The sequence below is a fragment of the Eumetopias jubatus genome, unplaced genomic scaffold (genome assembly GCF_037043125.1).
Source record: "Eumetopias jubatus isolate StellerSeaLion01/CBP00866 unplaced genomic scaffold, mEumJub1_p1.0 scaffold_2, whole genome shotgun sequence".
NCBI classification, from domain to species: domain Eukaryota; kingdom Metazoa; phylum Chordata; class Mammalia; order Carnivora; family Otariidae; genus Eumetopias; species Eumetopias jubatus.
In genome coordinates, this window is record NW_028274808.1 from 123490093 (window position 1) to 123501271 (window position 11179).

Sequence of the window (11179 nt, forward strand, 5' to 3'; positions counted from 1 at the left end):
CTAATACATCTTATTTAATGTCCTGATTATGCTTCTTATTTTAACCATTTGTGAATTTATATTTCTTGGTAATTTCTTCAATATCTATTGTAAGGCTTTCAGTACCCTCAAATTTTGTTTCCACAGTCCAGTTAATTCTAAGCATTCCCAAGACATGTTTTAGATGTGAACAGAAATTATCTATCTTTCAACTTTATCTTTCTTCAATACATTGGCAACCTCTAGTAACAGCTGCTCCTTCCGATAAGTGCCCATATTTGAGGCCATTCTAGTGGGTTCTGTCCCTCCCACTAAACTATTTATTGTCAGGCATCCTCTCGGTATCATCATTGCTACTGTCAGTATCTACTGTTGTTTGTGCTTTTTAAAGGCCTTAGTTTGATAAAGTCAACTTGTGAATCTTATAGAAGCTGGCAGTTTTCCTCTCTCTGCTTGAGTGTTGTTTTTATCCTCAGGGGTACCAAAAGCTTGCATGCTTATTCTGAAATATCTTACAAAAAACTTTTAGGAAATAAGTTTTTTTGGCTTTTACTTATAGCCACTGTCACCTTCATTCAACACAAACACATCCCATTTCTCCTATCCTTTGTTAAGAATCATAGGAATGGGTGAAATGAGAGTGAACAAAAATTAATTATTGTGAATAATTTGTGCTTGGATTCTAAGTCAATTGTGAAGAAAGAGAAACAAACGCAGGCATAGACACATGGGGAACAAGAATTCATGAGTGTGTAGTGTGCATATACTGTTGGGGTTGAGATATGTTGTCGAATCATAATGAAGTACACTTAAGGAATATGTAGTTCAAGAACTAAATCAAGAGAGTGCTCGCTTCGGCAGCACATATACTAAAATTGGAACGATACAGAGAAGATTAGCATGGCCCCTGCGCAAGGATGACACGCAAATTCGTGAAGCATTCCATATTTTTAGAAAAAAAAAGAAAAAGGAAAAGATAGCAGGAGGGGAAGAATGAAGGGGAGTAAGTCGGAGGGGGAGACGAACCATTAGAGACGATGGACTCTGAAAAACAAACTGAGGGTTCTAGAGGGGAGGGGGTTGGGGGGATGGGTTAGCCTGGTGATGGGTATTAAAGAGGGCACATTCTGTGTGGAGCACTGGGTGTTATGCACAAACAACGAATCATGGAACACTACATCAAAAGCTAATGATGTAATGTATGGTGATTAACATAACAATAAAAAATATTTTAAAAAAAGAACTAAATCAAGAGAGAGTGGTCTTAGGATAATGTGGTCTGTATTCATCAGAGGTAGATGACTGGGAGATATAGAGTTTATTCAATGCATTCATTATTCAATAAATATTTTTTGATCATCTATTGGATGGAAGATAAAAAGATCATATCAGAGTTATATATGATACAAAACTTTATATATAGCAATATAGAACTGTAAAGGAAATTGCTACCACTTTTTCAGCAGAAGTTGAAAAATATTGGAGACGTCAATGCTTTGGTTTTTAAATACACTTGAAAAATATTGGAGACATCAATGCTTTGGTTTTTAAATACACTAGATCTAAGAGCTTGTGCTTGTGCCCTTCAGTATAATCTTGGACTGGTGCCTTAAGATTTTGAAGGAATCACCCATCTCCCTTGAGGGAGTGAGTCTAAAGATAAATTTGAGTTACAAAGATTATGCTAAACTCTCCTCATCCTCTGTCTCTGATGACTAAACTTTTATTACTAGATCAAATGTGTTTGCTTCACTCTCTACTCTTGGTTTAAGTACACACCTGAGAGGCTTCTAAGTTACTCATGGAAACAGACTTTGAGTCAGCCTGACCTAATTTGACAAATTTTCCAAGGTATGCACAAATACTAGTATTGGATTAGTTGAGCTACAAATTGAGCTGTACCCATCAATCCAACATGTATCTAGATAAATTACCCAACCTCTTTGTGCCTCTTCTCTCTCGCTTGTAAAGCAAAGTGGACAGTTATGATATATATTTTAAAACTTTAACCCATTGGGGCACCTGGGTGGCTCAGTCGTTAAGCATCTGCCTTCGGCTCAGGTCATGATCCCAGCGTCCTGGGATCGAGGCCCGCATCGGGCTCCCTGCTCCGCGGGAAGCCTGCTTCTCCTTCTCCCACACCCCCGGCTTGTGTTCCCTCTCTAGTTGTGTCTGTCTCTGTCAAATAAGTAAATAAAATCTTAAAAAAAAAACTTTAACCCACTTCATATCACAAAAAGTGTTAAAAATATTAGAATAAATCTACATGCCAAGTTAATGACATAGTAGAAATAGAAGAAAATTGAGAATAGGCATTATAATAGAAGTAAAATATTAAAACAAAATATTTTTAAAAGCATAAATAATTGTCAAGATTCATTATTGTTATGAGCTTTTATGATCTTAGTTATATTGAGTGGCACAGTCAATTACAGAGTTTGCAATATCAAAAATAAGTCTGAGTCCTGCTTCTACTTAGAAAGCCACAATAGATGGATGTTTCTCCCATACCAAGAACAAAAGCCATGTAAATTACACAATTATAACCATTTTAACCTATTAGACATTTTACAAATGGCTGAGATCATAAGGCAGGCATATGAACTGAATTTAAAGGATGACAAGCACCTTGAGGAGATACAGAACATATTGGATGTTACACTATTGGCAGATGGTGGGAGGAAGAAGTGGTTGACATGAACACAGATACAAAGTAAACTGCATGCAAGCATGAGGTAGTAATTGGCTGATGCTAGGGGACAGGACTAAATAATGTTCCATGTACTGGAATCTTCTCTCATGCAAAGCAAAAGTCATCTTCTCCTTGGGGAGATAAAAAGAAAATCTTTTACTTCATGGTCCCAGAAAAAACATCCACTACCACTGGGAGAGGATAAAAGCAAAAACCCTCAGGCACTAAGGAAAGAGCTACAAACTCCCTTATGTCTCTTACCCAAAGCTCCACAGATGCTGGGGAAGAGGAAGATCTCCCTTCTCCCATCCTTCTTGCACTGATTCAAGAGAAAGGGCAGGAAACCCACTAATGTAGAGGATCCTTCATTTGATTCAAAGCAATTTTGCTTGCTGCTGGGGTAGAGCCAGAATACATGCTCATACACAGGACTCTTGACCAGTACAAGGAAGAATTATACTTTCATGAGGAAGAGGACAGGAAGTTAGAGTCTCAGGTAAACAGGGTCTGATAGAAAGTGACAAGAATAGGAGAACCAATAACACTCTTATCCCACTGAGGGCTCTGGGTCAACTAAAAGAGTGGTAATTAACTGCTGGAAGAGGAGAGTGATCAAACATGTGCTGCAGGTGTTCAGGTACTCCTGAAATCTGAGAGTGGACCAAGAACACTGAGGAAAAAAACAAAACAAAACAGAATTCTAGACCCCACATTAAATTGCACAATAAACACAGATCCTCCCCCGATGGAGTCATCTGAAGTCTGTGGTGTACTGAGATAACTAACTATAGCAGCACAAAACTCAAACCCAATTGCTAATTAGGTTGACTCCAACTCCTATGCTAACAACCAGACAGAAGGAGAGAGGTATCTTTTTCCAGACATAAATTATATTTATCTAAGTTCTAATATTCTTTTTTACACAGATTTTCCCATTTAATAAAAAATTAGAAGTTAGTAAAAGAAAAAGAAAAATAATTAATTATTAAGCAATAAATCAACGAAAAGAACTAGCCCAAAGATCAGTGGTCTATATATTGGAACCATCAGACAGAGGCTTTGAAATAATTATAGTTATTTATCCATATTAACAGATATAACATAAAAGGTTAAAACATGAAGGAAGAGTAAGAATTTCATGAGAAAAAGGGAAAAGATTATAAAAATTGGTTACATAATGATGTTTGAAATTAAAACAAACTAATCAAAAAAGAAAACAGAAAAAGAAAAACACTTATCAGAGTTTGTATAGTCCGTATTCTCTGAAGGGAAAACACCAAGATGGTATTAATCATGGCAGAAATGTATCAGTGGAAAACCTGTGAGCGACAATGGAGAGTGAGTCAGGGGACGCTAGCACAGCCATCAGGCGACAACTGGAATGTGATCCTAAATGAAGGAGAAAGGGAGGAAGGGAGGAAGGTTAGGTGGAAGCTTTTCCACTTAGTCGTTATAAAGAAACTCTCCAAGGGTGCAAAAGATGACTTATACAAATAAGAAAGTTCAAAACATTTTTGATTGTAACGAAGAACTGCAAGCAACCCAGATGACCCTCACTATGAATAAATGATAAATTAAATGCGGTGCATGCATATAATGGAAGACTCAGCACAAGTCTCTCTCTCTCTCTCTCTCACACACACACACACCCATTTCACAAAACATTCTACATGTTTTCAAGGGTACATTTACATCTAAATAAGAAAATAGGCAATGGGATGGATTGTAAAATCATTCAATATACTAAAAATAGATATAGGACTAGAGAAAAAGAGGATAAAGAAAAAAATAAAACACAATTAAAATAAATTAGAGGGTGGCTTTGGATGTAATGATGCTGATATTATGCCACAAACTTAATTCTGCATATGTGAGTTTCGAAAGAAAGAACAAAAGAAAGAAAGAAGAAAGAAAAGAAAGAAAGAAAAGAGAAAGGAAGAAAAGAAAAGAGAAAGAGAGATAAAGCACATATGTCAGAGAAAGACCTGACATATGCTCTTCACTCATCCATTAATATTACCCACTACTCAGTTATTTTATCTATTATGTGGAATTTAGTCCAACATTCTCGATACTGATTTTTTTCAACTTCATATAGAAAAAAATGCTAAAAAGGAAAATACATGAAAAAATGTTAGGAAAAAAAACACTAAAAATAGAGATTAAACCCACATTAATTTATTTCTGAATTAGCAATAATTATATCTGATTAAGGGATAATTTATTCTGATCCTATGAAATAACATATTGTGTAATTAGTGATTAAGAAAAATGACCACATATACTGTACACTTACTACTCAATACACTGTGAGCTAAAAGTTTACATGTCTCATCTCACTTATTTTTTTCACAGTATTTCTAGTTATGGGGTTTAATCATTATTCCCATTAAATAGATAGGATGAGACTTAGAGAGGTCATATAATTTTTCCAAGGGCACACAGCTTGAAAGGTAAAATGATTCTGGTTGTCATGTTCTGAGGTATTAAAGATGTGGGGGATATTGTTGTTAATGTAAACTTTTATCAGTTAGGATTATAGGTGACTGTATATAATAGTTTGCTAGGGCTTCCATAACAAAATACTACAGACTTGGTGTTCTACACAACCAATTTTATTTTCTCACAGTTCTGGAGGGTGGAAGTCTAAGATCAAGGTGTGGGCAGGTTTGGTTTCTTCTGAGGCCTCTCTCCTTTTCTTGCAGATGTCCACCTTCTTGCTATGTCCTCACAAGATTATCCCTCAGGCTGTGTTGTCTGTGTCTTAATCTTCTCTTCTTATAAGGACACCAGTCATGTTGGATTAGGACCCACCTATAGAACTTCATCTCCTTAAAGGGCTCCTCTATCTCCAAATATAGTCACAAGGACTTTAGAATTTATGGGTAACCCATCTTCAGCCTATAACACTAAATATTCTGAATGTATTGAGAGGCAGCTAGAGGAGAGCAATTAAGAAAACAGACTCTTAAAGTCTAAATGTCCGGACTCAAACTCTGCTCTATGGGATTTCCCTGACCTATGGTGGATTTCTTCATTTATAAAGCAGGAATAAAAATATAATTTTATATCAAAGGTCTATTTAAAAGATTTTCCTTGGGGTGCCTGGGTGGCATAGTCAGTTAAGCATCTGCCTTAGGCTCAGGTAATGATCCTCAGGGTCCTAGGATCAAGCCCCATGTTAGGCTTCCTGCTCAGCGGGGTGTCTGCTTCTCCTTCCCTCCGTCTCCCTCCTCCTGCTCATGCTCTCCCTCTCTATCTCTCTCTTTCTCAAATAAATAAATAGAATCTTAAAAAAAAATAAAAATTAAAAAAATAAAAGATTTTCCTCAATAAATGTATTTATTATATGACTTTGTATATAATAAGTAGTGAATAAAATTTAACTTAAGAAAAAAAACCTTCACAAAAAGTAAATAGTTTCTGAATAGGTTAGATATACATGGCATAAAATTAAGTTTGCCACCATGTATGGCAAGGACAATTAAAGTGGAAAATTCGTACCAAAAATTATCCATGATTAGACCCCAAATGTTGCCAGAATTCAAATTCTTATGTTTTGAGAAATTTACAGGAATGATGGAGTTAAAATTAATTTTTTTAAAGATTTCATTTATTTATTTGACAGAGAGAGACACAGCAAGAGAGGGAACATGAGCAGGAGGAGTGGGAGAGGGAGAAGCAGGCCTCCCGCTGAGCAGGGAGCCTGATGCTGGCCTCCATCCCAAGACCCTGGGATCATGACCTGACCCAAAGGTAGATGCTTAACAACTGAGCCACCCAGGCACCCCAAAATTAAATTTTTTAAAGTAATAAATATATAATAAAATATAATGTAATATATAATATATAAAAGAATAACAATTAAATTATAGTAGTAAGATTTAGTTTAACAAGTGTTCACAATAAATATGAGGTTTACACATCACTATTTTTGAGAATTGAGGATAAAATCTCATTAAGTTAATTTTAAGCACCAAACATCCCAAATATCCCAAATATTTAAAATTTATGAATCAAAGTTATTACCCCAAATAATTATTTGCATTAGTAACTATATTTGATCCTGTAATTCTGAAAAATGAAAAAATAAATTTCCTGAATTCAAATAATGAGCTCACCTTTTTTAAAACTTTTTTTTTATTTTGTACTGAAGAAGGGCCATAATTAAACTTAACAGAAATCACCAGTGAAAAGATACTGAAAAAAAAGTACATAGTATTCCATATTTCAGGAAAAAGTCTCAGATCTCTAGATCTCTCAGATCTCTAGACTTTTTTTTTTTTGATCTGCTTGAAAGTTTTAATCCACTTGACTCTCAACCTACAATCTGTAGTGGCTTTTACTTTGTGTGTTCCTGTATCTGTATTTCTTGACTGATTAATGAAATCCTATTTTTTTTTTTCTGGTTTGTACTTGAACTTTTATTTCCAATTAGACTGCATTAAGGTAAAAAAAAATATGTATCTTATGTAGTAATTCTCAGCAGAGTGGGTATTACTTATCCTAAGAACTAATGGGTTATAAATGAGAAGTATAAATCAGAAAAGTAACATTTCTAGGACTTATTATGTCCTGGTATTTAACAAATATATTTCATTCATGGAGAAGTTAAGCACTTTGTTCATGATTACATAACTAATTGTCAGAATGCCAATGATTACTTCACTACAAGTTCCATGAAGACTTGGTGAATAGAATCATGACAATCACATCTTTTCTTATTGTTTTGTAACCCTTTTACTTCTACATTTTGATTACTTTTTTATTGTATCTATGTAATGAAACCGTAGGGGAGGAAAACATTTTCTTCTATACTGCTAGGTTCTATGGGTCTATGAAATAAACTGACAACAGGCAGAGTAACAGAAGGAAAGAAAGAAAGGGGACATCACAGGAAAACAAAAATGAAATCTCCAAAACAGATTTGGAGTCTTCTCTACCATCTTAATAGCGGAAAAAGAAAAGGGGCTTACGCAACTTAGAGGAGAGTGAATGATCTTTTAGGAAAGATGAATGAGCCCTTAGCAGAAAAATGGGAAGTACGATAGCTTGTGACAAAGTGTGTTTGAGTGTGGTGTGGACTTCTAGTCTCCTCTCCTATGATAGAAGTCAATCTTCCCTTGTTGGTGAAACTGCCAGGGAGAGCCTTGATGACAATGGAGTCTGTTTTGGACAATCTGTCTTCAGGCAGATACCAGGAGTTCAAGGAAAGCCTCTCCCTGTATTTGCCATCTTCCTGTGTCTTCAAGCTCAAAATAATCTGTATGCCAATGTAGCATATTTGGAGTGGCATGTCCTAAACTCCTTCAAAACAAATAATATTGTCTTTTTATTGTCCTGCATGTGTATAGAAAGGAATGTTCTGATAATTCAAAGTCATTTTTGAAGAGGTTTAACTTTTATATGTATACACACAAACACTTAATAGTATTTCCAAATAATATGGTGATGATATAAAGAAAATTTAATGTAGGAGTTTTAAAAATATTTTTGAATTTTAAAATTTTAAAAATTCAATTGCTTATTTCAAATCAATGTCAAAATAGCAGAAAAAGTAGCAAGAAATTGTAAAAAGGATTAGACAGTTTCATCAATAAATAAAATTTTTAAGTATGTTTTTTCATTTTCTCTATATGCATATTATTACTATTTTTTGAAACCATTTGAGAATAAGTTGTATATATTATGTAACTTCTGTAACATTTGATTTTCATATATTTCGCTATAATCTTTGAAATGCATACAACTTTAATATATATGAATGATGTGGTGCTATCATTATTAGATTTACTGTTCTGTTCATTATTTATTCAAAACGTATTTGTTAGGTGCCCAATATGTGCTTACAGTTGTGAACAAATTAAGTAAAATCCCCATCCTCATAGGTTTTACAAAGAAGAATAAGTAGAAAGTGAAAGTTATGATGAGGGTTAGGGTAATGAAAAAATTGATACGTATACACAAAGCAAGAACATTTAATATATTTCCACATATCCTAGAAATCTGGAGAAAAGTACATGTAGATAAGAGCTGAAGAATTAATAGGAGAAGTGGGGAGAAGGGATCTTCATACAGAGAGGACTGACTATGTGCAGAGCTTCAGAGGTGAAATAATATGCCGAAGCCTAAGAACATCCACGTGCCCAGATAAAACACAATATGGAAATTACTTAAGAATATTTCTTGATATACATAAAGAAATCAAGGATAAGGTTTTTCACTAGTGATATCAAGCAACAGAAGCAAGAATACTTACGCCTTTTTGTTTATGAATGTCAAAGTAGAGAAAGATGGACTTTTCTGAAAGATAGTACGGCTCACGTTGTGATTTAAACAGGAGAGGAACTTTAGATAGCAGGCATTTCCAGGAGAGTTTGGAAGAATGACTATTGTAGTGAGTCACTTTATGGGCTTTTCCCAGAAAAGGAGATGTCCCCTTGTCACATATGAGTTAATGTTTCCCATGAGCACTTTGACCTGGAGAGGAGAGATGTGTGCCCACCCTCAGAGCAGGAAGCAATGAGCCCATCCACTGAGCCACCACTATGGAAGGCAGCCAAGGAGAAAAGACATCAGTCAAATGAATTGACCAGAGGCTCTGCATTTACACAACCAGGCACAACCAGAGATGCCTCAGGATAAACTCAGGCCAATATTTTTATGGTATGACTTGAGACTGTGGAATCATGTAAAATGGCATGGCTCCTGCAAACTGTGTCTCTTAGCATTCTGTGAGAGGCCTAGAGACAGACATAATGATATTCTCACTCCAAGTCTTCCCTGGACAAAAGTAAGCTTTGTATTTTGTGCTGCAGTCTCGTCTTTGTAAGATGGACTATCAAGAAACCTTTGGAAGGATTTTGAGTGCTTGCATTGACGTGTGAAATTCAGCTATACTTGTGAAATTCAAACACTCTTAAAATTACACGTAAATACTAATGACTTCAGTGAAAATAAAGTATCACATAGCAAATCTCTGATGAATATTAGAGCTATAAGAGCTCTACAATTATATATTCAATTATATAATATGTATACCTATGTACTTATTTTTCTGTTACAGTCCTTAATATGTTGTTGAAATTATTGGCTGTTTTCCTATCTCTTCAATTTAAAGGTGGGCACCACATATCATTTTTATCTATATTTTCACTGCCCCAGTATAGTAAGGGGGCACTAACTAATGTGTAAATGAATAAGTTCACTCAATTGTCCCAAAGTCACATATTAATTGGTATTGATTGAACTGAATCATTGGAATTACTATACACACTAATCATAACACAGTTAGCATCTAGACAAAAGATACTAGATTTTATAACATTCCCCGCTACCTAAAGTAAGAGATTTGTATTTTAGCTCTCACTGTTTCAGTAAGCTAAATTTATAACTAAAAATAACAAATAGGTTGAGGATCTATTCTCTTTCACCTCTACCTTCTTTTTAGAGTTATAGGAACATTTTGAGAAAACTTTCAGGAAGGGGATACAATGAATTTAGGTTAGTTTCTAGAGACAGCATTTACAAGGAGCTAAATGAGTTTCCAACTGAAGAGCAACTGGAACTCTCCTGAATTTCTTGGTCTGTCGCACACCTCAAATCTGCTCAGTTGATGGGTCATATTTCAGGTAACCATTCAGAGTTCTCCAGTCAGTTAGCTAATAAGATTTTTGTTTCCCAACTGTAATGAGAATAAAGAAAGAGCAGTTATGTTTTACTAGACTGGGTCATTCAATACCCTGACCATGCTGGAACTGGAAGCAGAGATGAAATGTTCAGCAAATCCTGACTCATTATCTTTGCAAGCCAAGGTCTAAAGGGCAAGGTTATTAGCAGTGACTTCCAAAACAACTTAATGTATGTCTCATGGAAATGGTCAAAAAGATCTTTTTAGTGAAGGAGATGCCACATCATTTACTTTCAGGGACTCAGTTGCAAAAAGGCCAGAATTATAATATAGGGCAAATGATTGTTTTGGCCTGATGATTTTCAGGAAACTGATTAGCATTGCTAGGAACTCTTTGTATTAAATTATTATTTTATTATGTATTAGTTGGTAGTTTTTAAAGTTAGTTTTCTTGTAGGAATGTTTTAAACTTAAACTTTTCCTCATGTTATTCTGCTGAAGCAAACATCACAAAGGTAACTTGGGGAAAAAATTCTGCAAATCTGTCTAGAAAATATGAATTACCGGGGAGATGCTCGGAAGCAAGAACATTTACTATTTTCATTTGGAAGCTTCTTATCTTCCAAGAAAGCTCCGCAGATTAATGAATACCACATTAGAGTAGCAAGTTGAGTCATATGCAAAGGTTTTAGTTCTTCACCCAGATGAAATCTGCTGTTCAAACTGTCTCTGTGTGTTTGTGTGAGCAAGAGACAAAGATGGTTTCAGTCAAAATTATCTATTTTATTCTTCAATTGTGACCATTTTAGTAAGGATAGTTTAACATACATGGATGTAAGGAAATGACAGGCTAAAGGAAGTGACTTACAAGGACATCA

The 11179-nt window shown here is 35.0% G+C and overlaps 1 non-coding gene across 1 annotated transcript; it reads left to right on the forward strand.

The window, feature by feature from the left end:
• Positions 1-824: 824 nt before the first annotated feature.
• On the forward strand, positions 825-931 carry LOC114220158 (U6 spliceosomal RNA). Its single transcript, XR_003611528.1, has one exon. It is a non-coding gene; the product is annotated as a U6 spliceosomal RNA (small nuclear RNA).
• Positions 932-11179: the final 10248 nt, after the last annotated feature.